At 37.2% G+C, this 16,505-nt stretch overlaps 1 protein-coding gene across 16 annotated transcripts in view; it reads right to left on the bottom strand.

Moving 5' to 3' along the window:
• Nucleotides 1–15,448, bottom strand: part of mbnl2 (muscleblind-like splicing regulator 2) — a 91,338-nt gene extending 75,890 nt beyond the window's left edge. For 7 of the 16 annotated variants that reach the window (XM_088603925.1, XM_088603962.1, XM_088603882.1 and 4 more), the window contains exon 1: nt 3,626–3,857. The gene's annotated coding sequence lies outside the window, so the exon portion shown is untranslated. Of the gene's footprint in view, nt 1–2,793; nt 2,952–3,625; nt 3,866–15,162 lie in introns of those variants that run through there. The other 9 variants (XM_088603970.1, XM_088603955.1, XM_088603996.1 and 6 more) reach the window with 4 other exon arrangements.
• Nucleotides 15,449–16,505: the final 1,057 nt, after the last annotated feature.

The following is a 16,505-nucleotide window of genomic DNA, read 5'->3' as shown; positions in this document are numbered from 1 at the left end:
TTAGAAGCCAATAAAACCAAACAGCTAGAGATCAGCCAAGCTGGTCTATTCTGAGTAGATATGTGCAGTTCATCATGCATTGTTTAGCAAATAAAGCTCTAAGTTACTGTTAAGAATTACCAACTGCTCATTCTAGTATGTCTTTATTTCATCCAAGTATGTTTTAATATTTTTAAGATAAAATCATGAAAATAATAATCATTCAAATATGATTAATGATCCGGTATCAAGTACCTATGGCAATAACTACTTACTGTAGTACAAAACATGAATAGAAAACAGCAATTTTAAAATCCCGTCATTAAAAGTTTCTCTGAAATGCTTGTTCAAGTTAAAAGTATCTCACAAAATTTTAATTAGACATGGTTTACAAACAGAGCCTTATACTATATGAGAAGACAACTTTAAGGTCAGACAAGACTGAAATGAAAAATAAACTGGAAGATAGATTAAAATTTGCTTTTTAAAACATGTAGCTTATGACTTTGGTAACAGGGTTTTAATACTGTAAGCAAGTAACATAAAACTTAATTTTAATTCTATTAATGTGGATTTACCCAAATTATTTTCACAACAAAGAAAAGATTTGCTTAGAGTTGAGAAAACAGTTCCTACTTGGTCTCCTTTCCTCAAAATGATATTTGAAGCAATGAACAAGCAAATGTTTAGCTCTCAAAGTCTGTGCATGTCCCTGCAAATTCTCCTGTCAGAAAGTCACTGAAGCCAAGACGTCCTGCTCAGTCTGGACAATTCAGCATCACTGACTGGCGCCCACCTTTACAGGCACACCTACTGTACACATCAGCAAGCAAAACAGCAGGATGGAGCAGGAAAATTAAAAATACTAACTTTAGCCTATATTGACTTTCTAGATAAAGGTTACGATAAAAGCATGGAAGCTGTACTTTTTTTAAACATCAATGTTCATCAATTCCCCAATGGAGAAAGAGAAGTCGTAGCTCCCAAAACACTATTATACTGTAACCTGTACACACCAGGTTATTAAATCAAAACTGTGCCACTTTCTCTTGAGAGTTTCCTAAGCCTGTATGCCAATATATCTTTTTCTGTATGTTACAGTGGCTCTACCGTTTCATTGGCTCAAGCTATTTAAGAGGGGTGGTGATCTTATTATAGATCCCGTCTGGGGTTATACTAAAGCTGCCTTACATTGTAATACAATAGAGCTTTTGTATTTAAAAAAAGCCCTGCAGATGAACAAGCTTTCTTTTAAACAAAAGTTCTTACTACAGTGCTTGTCCTTATGTTGCTTGGACTACAGGAGCAAATCTATACTATCAGTTTCAGTAAACTCAAGGAAAGAGAGCAGTGAAAAAGACATTTTTTGTTTGCAAACAAATGTATCAAGACAGGATATACAGTAGTGTTGTTGTGCCTGCCAAGAAGTGCTGTTTATTGTTTTTCTATTTTATATGGTTTACTAATCATGTTTTGTTCCAGAATAAAGCTATGAATGTCACATTAGTGATGTTTATTGAAAAATGCACATCCATTTAAATGGTTTGTAGACCTTAAAAGCACTACATGTAATCATGTATAACAGACCTCAAAGTGTTCTATATAGAGTTGGTCAATAATGCATTTCAACAACAAAAAATATTGTTCTCTTTTTATACTGGATTTACAGACTGGTGGCAGGATGTTTCTCTCTTTGTAGAGAATTTGAGAGATAAAGATAAACTTTAAAGCACTCATGAAATTAAAAAAATAAAGACAGCAATATTGTACTAAATATTTTAAAGCAACACCATTAACAGAGCTTCACAAGGTGAAATTAAATGTCTTTATTATATGTCTATTCTGTCTTTAGAAAATCACATATAATAAAAATGCCAATTTCTTAATGATGTCTGTCATTTAAACCCAATAGAAAATACGCAAACCAAATACTATGTAATTATTCCTAGAACTATACAACTATACAAGCAGTATTTACTACCTAAATTACTAACTATTTTTTATTAGAAGTAAACTTAATTATAAAGCACACAGACTATACAAAATAGGTTGCTAAGCAGGTTAAAGACTAGAAGCAACACAGACTGCATTTTATTGAGTCAGCAGAAGAGTAAAGTTGGTAGTCTAATAGCCTTAACTAAGACCCTTATTGCTGCGACCTCAATTATCTGTTACTAAAGCCGCATTTCCCAATAAGAACACTTACTCTTTCTATTTCTACCTGGTATGAAACAAAGCTAGCATGTCTGTAAGGAAACAAATAAAAATTAAGTAATGTATATAATTTTAATGGCTTAATAAATTAAGCCTTCCGTTACATTCACTATTAAATTGTTATAATGAATACATCTATATGTTGTTAAGAGCCAAAGTAAACATTTTGATCGACAATACTAGGTAAAGCATTCACAGCTTCTGCTAATCTTTTCTTTGCACTACTGTACACATGGAGTCCAACAGAGCTGTATGTAAAACCAGGCGAATCCATTTTGAAGCTAAAAGAGCTCTACCACAGAACCTTTAGTGAAAAGTTAACATCTAACAGTGACCTAATCATCCAAGGGTTCTCCCAGGAGAAATAATGTTTTCAGCTTTAATTGATATGCATAGTCTCATCTTGGTTGAAAAAAAATCACAACTGCAAAGTCACGCAAAAAATTTGAAAATGCTAGCCGATGATTCAGCCACTTTTTCGACTGTCTAATCTTTTAACACAATAATCTCCCCGCTGTGTTTTTTAAACCAAAAAGCCACTGCATAGAAATCTCATTTCTAAAACACCCAGACTGTTCTCAAAACAAGATGACTAATTACCTTTTCATGCCTCTGTCAAAGTGCTCCCAAATCAATTTAGGGAGGCTGGTGCTGCTCACAAGGCCTTGCTAATAAACTGGCCTCTCTCCACCGATTTTAAACAGGAAGGGCAGAGACAGTCTTCCATTTCACATCCACCCTTTTCCTTTCGACATGTTTGCCAACTCTGTTTGACATGAATCGGGCCTTTTCCTGCTACTACTTTCCCAGCAACAACGTCCGCAATGTCCTGCCCCTTTACAGGCTATTACTGTACAAAGCAGAGAAACAGAGTGCTTTCAAAGGCAATCTGTAACGGATTTTTAAAGAATGTGGCCACACAAATTTGTCTGAGGGCTTTACCAAGTAGAATATTTACCATAAATTCAACATGTTTTTAGCAAAATCTAGGTAAAAAAAAAACTAAAGATTGAACACCAGCAATCTATCGTATGCCTGGCTAAAAGCTTCCGACAATGTAAGACTATACTGTACTTATAAGCATAAGGACAAAAAAACACATATAAACCAGCAGATTATACGCAGACATATATAATAAGAAAACTGAACACCACTGAGAACTGAGTCATATTTCAAACACTAAGAGGACACCTTTCCTGCAGAGAAAGAGAAAAAATTTCCCCGCGTGAGCTTCTTGAACAGTGGACAGGAGGAGAGCACCATCAGTGCAAATAGATGCAGAGGAGTAACCGCGGGCTGCAGCTGCCTGCTGTGAGCACTGTTTCCAGGTTTGTACCACTGGCAGTTTCTTTTTTTTCCCCCACATGGTATGCACCACACTGCAGCAAACTCTTTTTTAACAAGTGATAAAAAAGGCAAACGATCCTCCCACCTCATTCGAATGAGTCCTGGAGCCCTTTTCAGCCACTCTTATCCCAACTGCAGAAGCATCTGGTGTAATGATGGGACTCCTCCCGATTACTATCTAAAGATAATTACCATGTGAATTGTTATCATTCCCTGCTCCGTGCTGTGTGCTGAAGGCCCATGCCTAGACAGGGATTTTCTTTCAACGACAGTGCAGGAAAAAGAAGAGTGTCTGCTGAACTCTCTGGCTGAAACATTTCCAGTCCTCCCCCCCTCCCGCCCACCCCATTCCACCAGCAAAGCCCTCCCAGTGCTCCTGGCCCAATCACAGCACAGGTTTCAGCTCTGCGGCTCTTAAATTGGCCATAATATGCTGACTGACAAGTTGGCTTCATAGCCTCCAATGACAGCCCTGTGATTGCTAATCTTAAAGGCATTTCACTATTTTTCATGCACAGCTTAGACTGTAGCAGATATTTTTTCTTCCCTTTTTTATGAGGGGCACAGAAAAAGATTTGATCATACTATGAAACTCACACTCATCATCTGACCTAACTGTGCTCCTGGTAAAACAATCATCAGGAAGACACACAGCCGGTTTATATCAGACCTAATCAGAGTGGTCTAGGTCTTAAACTTGAGAATTTAAAGCTTCCCGTTATGTCAACTGCTTTTCTAACCTTTTCAGTTTTTCTGTCTGTACCATGTCGGAACCCTTTATTTGCCTGTCCGAGCCAGTGGTGACAGTTTTGCCCCAGGGTGTTAAGATTTGAGACAGGGAATTTCTTCACCGAAAACTAACTACCCCCACAAGAACATACAGTATTCCAGTTGCTCTTGTTTCCTATGACAAAAACTATTGTTTCTATAACATCAGCGTCAATGGGTGTCAGTTCAGGTTTTTTTTGTAAGTTCCTAGAACTGCTCTGTTGCTGTTTTCTCTGTAGTTTGCTAACCAACTAAATAATCACACAAATATCACATATGGAAATATTTCAGACGTCAAAGTACTAAAAGTATTCTGTACTGTCATCCAAATAAGTCAGTAAAAGGAAATGTATGCATATTCTGACATGCCTTTTTATTTTACCAATATACTGTAGCGCCGTTGTCTTTACAGCCCTGTTTCGAAAGTGAACTGCTGTTTTCCACTTTGAAAAACTAGTTCTCTGCAACCTGCTTCAAAACAGAAAATGGGTTTCCAATAAAAGCCTTTTTCCACAATAAGCCTGTGCACCGAGTTAGGAAGATTCATTACCAACAGAAATGTTCCTTAAAAAAATCCTCTTAATACCTAATACATAAAAAGACCTAAAAAATAATGTATTACATTTTAGTAACTCAGCAATAACCAATAAAAAATCCTGCAAACTTTCTGACATTTCTAAAATTATTGTTTGCAATGTCAGGCTGCTGTAACATTTCATGATTTTTCAAAGGTATTTACCTGCATAACGTTCCCACCAGTACATTTCACTTAATAACAGAATTAAACTTCAAATATATCAAAAAAGACTAAGCAATGCACAATAAGGATACTGCTCCTGTTCCAAAGTCAAAATCAATACAAACTCAACAGAAAACTATGATTCACAACTGAACCATAATGTATGAAAGTTCACCTACTCTTAAATAATATTTTGACTATTATTTAAGCAAATAATTAAGAAAAATTACAAGAAAGGTCATGAAAGTGGTAGGTATCCTGCATAATAGCATATAAGAAAAAATGATTTTTGTAAGCCTATCTTTTTGAGAACACTCAGCAAATCTTCTACTTTCTTCAGGTTACAGTCATAGCTATCGTTTTATGTCTAAAATCAAAGATCCAGAACTGAAGATATGAATTATTCTAAAATGTAAGTTCTTTAAATTAATACTGGGATATGGTCCCTGATTTGCAGTACCCAGCTGGATGTACCACAGCTTGCCTTGTACTAAGATAGTTATTACAACAACAATAATATTTTGCTATAATTGTATATACAGTAACTATAACAATGACAGATTTTGCTTATTTTTGTATTTTGTTTCAAAAGAAATCTGCTACAGTTGAAATTCTGCAAAAGTACACAGTTTGGCACAATGTCCAAGGATTACCATTTAACACCACCATTTTCCGTGTATTAAATCAGATGAGGACAATTGTTAATTTCATCTCACCCCTCTTGGGTACCTACCTCCGAACCACTAAGTTAAGAGTTTTATTTTTAGGAAGGCTAAAAGAACCTTCAACTTTTCACTTTTTATCTTCTTTAAATTGAATGAACGGGTCTACAATAGGATGTACTCATGATTACCATTTAGCCAACATATTTTATTAATAATTATGCTATTAAACACAACAAATAAAAACAGCATTCTCAAAAACACCTACAACTCTGGTTTTATATGCAGTGCTGGCCAGATGCCTTTGCCTACACATTTTATACTGCTTGAATTCTCTAGTTAGCACAACATCAGGCCAAGAAACGTTCAAGCAAAATCAGCTTGTTTTACCATTGACAGTTCCGCTTGTTTGCTGCATAACATTATGGGTCTAATTTTTAATGATGAAGAAATGTGCAAATATCTTACACCTAGTTGCATATTCATGTTGATCATTCAGCTGCACATTGCTCATGTTGATATAAATAACTGGCAATTTTAACTCTGTGTAAAGTTTATCACGGATGCTGGAAACACAAATGAGTTACACGTTCCTTATGCAGTGGAACAACGCTACAACTTCAGATACGTAACACAAAACAGAGGAAGCAATTAGGCCCAATTTGTTCAGTTGTGAGCAATTGATGTGTGAATTTCATCCATTAATTTCTTTAAGGATCCTAAAGTATCAGCTTCTCAACATGACTGGATAGCTTGACCCAGACTCAAACAGCCCTTTGTGTACAATAATCCCTCCTGTACTCTGTCTTAAAATCAAGTCTTGCAGTCTTTCTTTCATCAAGTCGAAAGATGTTTGAAGCATTTTGCTCCCATGCAGAACTTCCTCACTTTTCCCTTTCAAAACAGAGCCTATTTCAAAATAAAAAGTGAAAACATTTAATGAATAATTGTATTATGTTACACACCTTTATGATCTAAAGACAGATTGGCATCTTCATGCTTTATAAAACTTTTATAAAAGTTTCAGGAAATTAAGAACTGAAATCTTCAAGTCCCTATCAGCCTTTAAGCCAGTAATGTACCTGTGGTACCCACTGGCTCTTCCCTACATTGATATTTTCATAGCACGCAACTACAATTACACACAATATTCTAACTGAGTTCATACAGTACCTCATACAATTCCAAATGTACTTCCTAGTAATATACTTATCGACTTCATACATAATACGATTCTAAATTTACTTTCTAGTAACTTTGATGTTATCAGACGTCCTAATATTTTATTAGCCTTTTAATTGCTTTCCCCACATTGTCCTGGGGAGGATAATGATGAGTCAGCTTGGCCTAGGTATTTCTCCGTAAGTTAATTCTTCAAGCCTAAACTCAGCAGGCTCTGTGGAACATAAGTCTGCCAGTTATCATTTCAAATTAACAGCAGAAAAACCTTAGCTTCAGCAAGAAACACTATTTTAAGAAAAAGCAAGCTTAATGTCAGAGAAAATGTGTTTGATTTGACCTGTGGGTTCAACGACTGACATTTTCAGACCTCCTGAAGTACCTTTCTTTGTTATTTTGAGCCCTTCAGTTAACATTTTAAGAACAAATTGTTGAACTGTCTAAATAAAGCAAACAAAGTGCCAGCAAATCCATATCTACCTGTCAAATATCTGTTGAAGCACACAAACATTTAATTTAACCTTCAAGCTTTTAATAAATACTCCCAACAGCTGCTCATGTGACAAACATTTTTAGACGCAAGCAGATTCAGGCTTAGCATATCTGGTCAGCAGTGTCTTATACAGGAATGCACATGCCAGAATACACATGAATACACATGCTTATATCCATCCACTATCAGAAAGCCTGTTAACCCTGGAAGAACAGGGCACAAGGTGGGACAAACAAATATACTTGTATAATTTATAAGCTTGACAACAGTAATTTTGGAAGTATGTCTTATTTTTTATTTTAATGCATAATATGGTATTGCACCTTTTACTGTAATACAGTAGAAATGTTAAACATCAGATGTTTAAAGTACATAATGGACTAAACTGAAATACAGTATCACCTGCATTTCGTTAAGAAATAAAAAGAAATTAAATCAAGCTAGAATAACCTACCAGCAGAAATTCAGAAAGGAAAATCTCCTGTTTACATAACAATACAACAAAGTCATGTAAAGAATGTCCAAACAAACTTATGTGGGGGGAAAAAAAACGGTTCCTTGGCTGACAAAACTGGAAATTCTACTTCCTGCCCACATGGTATGAGGATTAAAAGAACAACTCTCCGAGCTGTGCAGTGAGACTGCCGACTCCTCCTCAGGCCCCTCCAGAGAACATCTTAGTTCCAGGTGAGCACTGGGCCTTTCAAAACCAGGTCCTGGAAGACCGATCCAAGTCTTCAGGCCTTCCAACAGGCTCAGAACTGACCCACCTCGGTCTCTGATCTATGTCATCAGACCTTTTCCAACTGTTTTCCTACTGCAAACCACATGATCTAGTGAATCGATTAAGGTGTCAAACAGATGATTGAGATTTCAGACAGAATGAATGCAGTGCACACAGGGGTCCTACAGGAGAAGGGCTGAACCACAACGCAATCAGCAGAGTAGCTCATTTTCACATATACAATATACTGTAAGTTTTTCCAAAGACTAACCTAGGACTCTTTTATATGTCCCCTTTCTGTCCTACAGTTTTGTAATTTACACTATTTAATTTATGTGGGCTACTGTAACCCATCTTTTCAGTCATGGTGAGTTACAGTAAATGAAAGTGTTAAGAGGGCAAAACCTAATCTCACCCACCTATCCCGATATCATTTAACCCAGTTGAGCATTTTGTTTTTGCAACCCTCCCCCTACCCCATCTTTGCCTTTGCAGCAGCTTCCATTCGATACTCTTCCAATTTCTGAAAACCCAACCAACAATTTCCCTTCACCACAAGTGAAAGATACTCATGAGTCGCATTTCTCGTCTTAAATAATTCCAAAATAGAGAAGAGACCACACTACATCAACCCAACTGGATAACATGTGGCAGCCACTATACGCCAGCAGCAATCTACAGAGCAGCTCAGGTGGGGAAGTGAGACACTGCTTCACCAATTAAATTAAAGGGAAAATTTAGTAGAGGCCAGATTGCACATACCCAAGACAGAATTCGGAAGTCAGAGTTAACAACCCTTATTCTAACTAACAGTGCCATGAGAGTTTTGGGGAGCAATGTCCAAGCAGGAAGGACACTGGTGTAACATTGTATCTTCTTTTACAGGGACAGAACTTCCTACAGCATTGTGGCACTAGTCACCTTACTGGTCACTGGTTAAGAAATTCTGGCCCCGGAGGACAAGAGTGTCACCTACCAGTCTCTCAAATCTATACACTGCAGCAACCTGGGTTTCCTAAAAGGTCTCCCATCCCAGTACTGACCAGGCCCAGCATTCCGTAGCTTCTGAGATCTTACAAGATCAGTTTACAAGCAATATCAAGTAATATCAGTCTTTGACACCAGAGGAACTTTAAACTTTTGCACAGACTACTAACATGATTTGCCTCCCAAAATACGATATACTACTGTATATGAGAATGCCTAACAGAACAACAGCAGCATCAACAGCTAAGACCTGTACCTCTGCAAAGCTAAACCTTGATAAAAGGCGAAGTACATGAGGTCATTAACCAAATTACTACAGCATTAAGTAGAACTCTGATAGTTCATTAAAAGCCTTACTAAACATGGCTGAAGACCATTTCCTTGTTCCCATTTAAAAAAGATTTGTCTAATTGGAAAAAATGCCATTGTCAATAAGCTATACAATGTAGTGTTTTTCCATTCATAAACAGTGCATCCAAATCCTTGTAAAACATAATCCATTTCCTTTTCTACTGTACATTGCTAATCGGCAAAAGAAACCATGTGAAATAATAACAGTTCAAAATAAAACGAAATGGATGGTTTTCTATAGAGAATCATATTATTCAGTGTAAAATTCAAATAATTAACTGTTAGTCATAGCCTGATATAATCTGATCATTTCTATAGATAGTTTATAATTTTATTTCTTAAAAACTGCCAGTGTGTGCCTAACATACTGTAGATCATTGATATATTCTTGCTGTGGAGATCAAAACTGCTTTTTCTATTCTAAGAGCAGAAAGGCTACACTTCTTGAAACAGTAATGTGTGTTTTGAATTAGTGTTTATTGTCCCTGGTACACAGCACAGTAAAATATAAAATGTAAGAAAAATAGCAGTATCACCCCATCCTAAGTGGGACAGAATCCAGAGGGCTGTGTGCTGACAAATCACGGCCTTTCACTAAAATATTAATGTGGAACGGTAACCTTGAAAAATGGAAAAATCTAATGATAGCTCTAGTGGCTCTAGGACCACTGCTCCTATTCTGCTGAGAAAAAAAAATGCCTTAAACTACTAAGCGAGAGAACTGTTAGAAAATTCCTTAAACATTATCTGCCAATACTGTCTACGAAGAAAGAAAACAGGAGACTCACAGAGAGGGACTACAACATAAGTTACTTTAATATTTGACCAGATTTGAGCTTGGAAGCCTTGAGAAAATAGCCAAAGAGAAGCTGTGACGAAGGGAGTGTGTACTGTTATTCTCTTTTACCTTAACACACCTCCAACGTCACTGGCTGTGTCAAAGAGTTTACAAAAGCACAATGACTGAAGCTCTTTTGGACATCACCCTATCATTATACACAAACAATTGTCACTTCCAGAATAATTATTTTAGCTTTGGGGAAATAAACAAAACCTTTACACGTATTTCCATTTCTTGACAAATACCAAATGTAATTATTTTTTTAATAGAAAATAGGTTACGGTTCATTCATTTTCTTTGTCTTAATTGCAGACTTCAGAATATAAATATTAAGTCTGATTAAAAAACAACAACAACAGTTTTGTTGCTTAACTCAATTTTGTATGTTAACAAAATCCTTTATAATCTACTGAAGTTGCTCACATAAATTAAATAAAAAATACAGAGAGAAATGCTGAGACATCTACAAAAGAAAGTGCTGTATATAGGGCATTATATGCGATACAGCATAAACCAACAGCCTACTTGTGATAAGGCAGAATTTCAACTCAATCAAACGTCCTTGTACCATCTGAAAGAATGAGACACTGTATGTTAGTTTTCCAGCACAGACACTACCTTGTCTGATTTAACCCTACTGCTGCTTAGCACTTCATGCCTCAATTAAAAGGTTTCCAAGGCTACCACAGAAGACAGCACAGCTGCTGTGATATGTGTTGAGTGTGAATTTCATTTCCAGAGTGTTTATATGCAAATCTAGCTTTACACCTACCACTGTTCAGAACACAAGCTTTGCTACCTTGCAACTGAAGGACAGTATATCATTTGTATCCAAAATTCATTGGAAGCTGTTTCTACTCAGTGGCTGTTCCTGGAAAACCTTTATTGAATGAGTCTGTGATTTAATTAAATCTAACTTAAACTGTGAACGGCATGTTATGAAAGCTTTTCAAAGCCAATACCAGAGGCTGAAGAGGCCCTAAACATCTGGACATACGACAAAAAATGTGATATAATATAGTTCACGCACTGCCTTTCAATATTTGCAAAATCCTTGCCTGAGCACTTCTTAGATTCATAACTGTAACAGATCCTAAGAGATCCACTGGATTTGTTTTTTTTCCGCTTCCTTCAAATGGCATGTACAGTACTGTATGTGGCAGTTCAAACTGTAGAATTCTGTCTGCACAGAAGCGAAAATTAAAATTAAAAAGCATCCAAGACCACTGAACATACAGATTATTATTTCTGATATCATGCACACATTTAATTTTCAGCTACTGCAATGACTTATGAAACACTGATACAGTTTATTCAAGGACTCTTGAATTCTAAAGATACAACAGATGTGCACCATTTACCAACCTGAAAATGAAGTTTTCACAATATGAAGGGCTACCGTAAAGACCTCTCCACGCACATTACTGTTTGACAAGCAGATTCTGGAAAAAAAGTGCTTTTATATATACAGTACAGTAAGTGCTGGTACACTCCATTATCACTCAAAGTCACATTTTGCAATAAATCATGAAACCTCTTGTGACTATGCCACAAAAAAACATAATTAACTGTTTCAAATATGTTTTATATTCCTGGTTTAATTACATATCCTGTTTTACTCATACAGTTTTCGGCATTTTTTCAGAAGGCCAATTTTCAAAGATCGAAATGTCTCCAAATGCCGCTTGGGACACGTTCTGCAGAGCAGGGGGAACACGTGCTGCAACATCACGTCCGCCCTCACTCTGCATGTGGACAGCACAAGGAGAGCTCTTCTGGGAGCCCCCTGCATCTCTCTGCTCTGCAATGGAATTCCTTCAAAAGGTGTCTATAGAAAGACCCGTTTGTGCATTTCACTGTCATAAGCAATGATTCAAGGTGCAGCTACAAAATCATTAATGTCAGATCGAAGATGATTAAAAAGTTAAAGAAAATGTAAAGCATCATTACAGATATCATCTGCATCTTTTTTTTTTCCTGAAAGACTAGCATATTACTTCATAGCATAAATGTTACTTGGAATGTGAGGTCAACGTAATACAGGTTACCTTAGATCCCACTTTGCACACTGTACAAACGTAATACAGGGGAATGTAGTAGAAGAAAGGGTGACATAACAACTTTTACATATTGAGAGTACTGGTTACAAAGAAAAGTTTAAATCTTTTATTACTGCTTTTTGGTTACCAAAAACTGGCAGAGAATACATTTAGTTTTTAAAGACAAACTGCTAATGAAATTATTTTCATGGAGCTACTAAACCAAAACTGCAATCCTCTGTACTCTTAAGAACCCTGGGAAATACAGACCAGAATACTTTATTAAATAATTCATAAAATGCACACCCAATTAAAGAATCCCAGATCATTAAAAACGTAGAATGGTGTCATTCCTTTGTATTTAAATAAGCAACTATCGCACATGTAATTATCCAGAACAATGTACATCACAGGTACAGTTTCATCTTTAAAACTATCACCTGAAAATCAGATAATGGAATTAGAATTGTATTTAGGTCACACATGCACCTAAGATTATTGAGATTTACTAAATCATCTTAGTAGCTGCCCTTCTCTTATATGTTAGTAGCCATCAACACTTCATAAACTAATGTGAATAGTCACTATAAAGAAATTAACATAGTATTTTAAGCATACATCATGCCACTCAGCACCCCAGCAGTGCAAATATTATTCAAGGCGTTTTCATAAGCAACATATTGAGAATGACCTTTGTTTCATTCCACATAATCACATCCTTTGCAAGATTATTTTGCTAAAGAACTTAACCCCCTTCAGAAGCCACTCAGCTTTTATTCTGCATGGTATTGTTTCTGTCCTCATATGGGATTTTAGTATAGTATGCACATGGGAAGCAAAGACTCAACTACCACTCAGGCCAGCACTCAAACCCCATGTAAAAAGGTGGAGAAGCTGCCATTAGTACTGTATGTCACTAGGCCTTTTAGGGTTAATTCAAACAGGTAATCTCCTTGAGGGAGATGAGGTAACATACTGTCATATTTCCCTGGGGCCTTATTTAACCAAGAAACTAAGGCTGAAATTACCTGTTTCATCCTTCACATAACAACAAACACCTTTTATCAACATTTCTGAATCCAAATAAAACTGTCTATCCTGGCAGATAGATTTATTTTCTCTTTTGTATAGTATATATTCCACCCCCTAATTCGTTTTTTTTTTGCTTTCTTTTCCATATTACAGGTAATTGTTAGTTTTTGCATACTGCACCCCAAACAAGATTTCGGCTTCAGTAAGTTTACGGCCTGTTTAAGTTATTTCTACTGCTATAAAAAAACACTTGTAAATCAAGACAACTGGTATAAGCAACGCGAAATGGTTCTGGTTGTTGAACCGCGTCGTCACAAAGCGAACAAATAAAACTGCACTTAATTAGAGAGTCCAAAAGTCTAATCTAAATTAATTTACATTGAAGAAAGCCATGCACACTATCAGACTTGTTAAAAAAACATCAATATTTTCTTAATTCCACCGATTTAGATTAAACTCTGATGACTCCAATTACGCCAAAGTCTGGCAACATACTATACTATACAAAATTCCCGTGTCACCGCAATTAAAACGTAACATGTACTGCATTTGTAGTGTTTACTTTATAAAGTAGGAAAGCAGACTTTATATAGTAGGCATCAGACTTCTTTCAACCAGTCACAATACTGTATATACCGTACAACAAAAACACAAAAAGACACATTGTTAAAGCGGATAGGGAAAGGCTTTTTGGCAGTTATTAAAGTGGATTATAGTCCACTATTAAAATAGACCAAGTACTGTACGCAACAGTAACTTAAATGTTTTGTCTGGTCTATCAGATCATCGCAATAATACAAGCTACTGCCCATACGGGGACAACATTTTTAAGACCTTAACTTTAATCTTCTGTATCAGAGAAAAATGCATTTCTTTACACAACACCTAAACTGTCGTTAGACCTATTAGTAATAATATTGCCAATGCATTGTGCAGGCTTGTTAGTGCACGAAACGTTTCTTCTTTCGACAGGCAAAAGCCCCAAGAATAACTCATAAGTTTTTTTTTTTCTCTCAGAAATAACTGTGTCGGAGAATCTGGGACACGCAGCTTTATTAAACATGTACGCCCTTCGATGACAGTTAACAGTTTAAGTTCCCCGACGTTTTTTTTTTATTATTATTTCAAGCTTGTCAAAAGAGGATTTTCAAAAGCAGGAGGCTAGGCAGAAAAGCATGCCCCTCTCACAAGCGCGCACGCAGACTTCAGGGCACTTAGTTCACCCTTTAAAAAAAAATTAAACTAGATTCACGAGGGCGAGCGCAGGGAAGGGCTAGACTTGGCACTGTGTCCGGCCTACCCAGGTACTGTACGCACACGCCCGGCTCTTTCCCAATCGCCTTTCCTCTCCTGCGCCGCCGGCGGCACAGAAAAGACGGAATTATTCAGAAACGGGCATTGCAGCAGCAGGCCTGCGGAGACTTGGCAGGCAGCCCCCAAACCGAGCGGTTCTGTCTGCCTGCGACACATTAAAACGCGGGCGATCGGAGTGCCCGTGGCACCTGCATGCTTGAGCGTGTGTGTTTATTAATAAATCTCAGTGGCAGAGCGGAGCTTCGGGTCCTCGCTAGGGGTACTCGGATTTCAGTGCTGCAACCAACTGGGACGGTGTCGGCTCGTACTAGCATGAAAGCAGTCATCAGGCACGCCGCTGCACTATAAATCGCCAGACTGTTAACGCCAAATAAATTAAGAAAGTGTCTGCTAGCGAAGCTAGCCACCTGATTGCTTTCCAGTGTGTTTCCAGCACTAAGTACTAGATGTTTAGGACAGCAGTCAGTCGTAGGAGAACCGCAGACTCACTTACCTTAACATCACCAAGACTCGCTGCTCAGTCGCACAAGCCGCAAAACTGATGGTCGGGGCCACGCAAACTGCTCGAAACAAGACTTCAAGCAAACAAACGGCCGCGAATATGAACTGGATTAAGGCTTTTTTTAAAGGAAAAAAAGAGCATTCTCATCGGGTGGGGCAAGAGAGGTCATAAAGTTTCAGAGGAAAACACAAATTGCTGCTTTATTTTCCCTTTATGATACTTTAAGCTAAAGCTTTACGTGCAACAAGCCCTTCTGACAGCTCTCAGAACGAGAGAAAGACAGGCTCGTTGAAAGGGGTTGAACAGGAAAGTAATACCGATATCGCGCTTTCCAAAAACACTGAAGTGCACCACAAACTATTAAATTTCGGGTTTTAACACAATTAATCATCTATGGTTATATTCTCTAACTAGTTTCATTGCATAAACGAGCAGTTTTAATAACAGCCATGAACTCGTCCCTCTATTAGGCAGGTATTGGTACATTCCAAAAGAATGTCAGGAGCCCCGGGAAGGGCAAGGGTCTGCCTGTTGCCTTGGAAACAGCAGTGAGACTCCGGGGAGTTCGCTGAATGTATCCTGCTTTTCAAATCAACAGGCAGTTCTCCACAACGTCGATGCACTAAGTGTGTTTTTTAACATGTTTCGCTTCAGGTTGCCGGAATAAGAATTCCAAAAGCAAAAGCGATTTTATATCAAATATATTAAACCACATAAGGTTTCAGCTGTTGGGAATGACGCACAACTACTGTAACAAAGCACGAGAAAATAGAAACTTACATCCATGGCTTACAACAGCTGTTTTTTTTTAGAGGAAAAAGATTTATTTGTGCATTCTAAAACAAAGATTTACGTGTTTCGTTGCTACTATTGGAATGTTACATCCTACCATCCTTCCATTACATTTGAGCTGCACATTTTCCATAGAAATACAGTACAGTACTGTGCGTTTTACAGCAGGAGTCAAAGTCAGATCCTGAGGTTCAAATGTTTTCCGGCTTTTGTTACAACCCGAGGAGTTTATAGAGCAATTAACCTCATTACGTATCTTAGACATATCTAAGGTTTTCCTGACGGTCTTGCAGTTGATTATTCAGAATATTCACCCATTGTCAATAAAACTCCTCAGATCCAGGTTAGAAGTCTTACGGTTCTGCAGTGGAAAAAAAACAGAAGTCAATAGGCCTCCAAGGAAGTGAATTTGAAAGCCCCGTTTTATAGGAAAAATAATCAGTTAACCACAGGTGGCATCTAATGTTTGCTTGAAATGAAAGAAATATTCTTTCATGAATCATGTGTGAATTAAAGTGCATTTACAAACTCAAAAAATGTGG

Source organism: Lepisosteus platostomus, chromosome 2 (assembly GCF_059453375.1).
Source record: "Lepisosteus platostomus isolate fLepPlt1 chromosome 2, fLepPlt1.hap1, whole genome shotgun sequence".
In the NCBI taxonomy this organism is placed as follows: domain Eukaryota; kingdom Metazoa; phylum Chordata; class Actinopteri; order Semionotiformes; family Lepisosteidae; genus Lepisosteus; species Lepisosteus platostomus.
The sequence above is the reverse complement of the archived record's forward strand: the minus strand, read 5'-3'. Positions and strand labels throughout refer to the sequence as shown.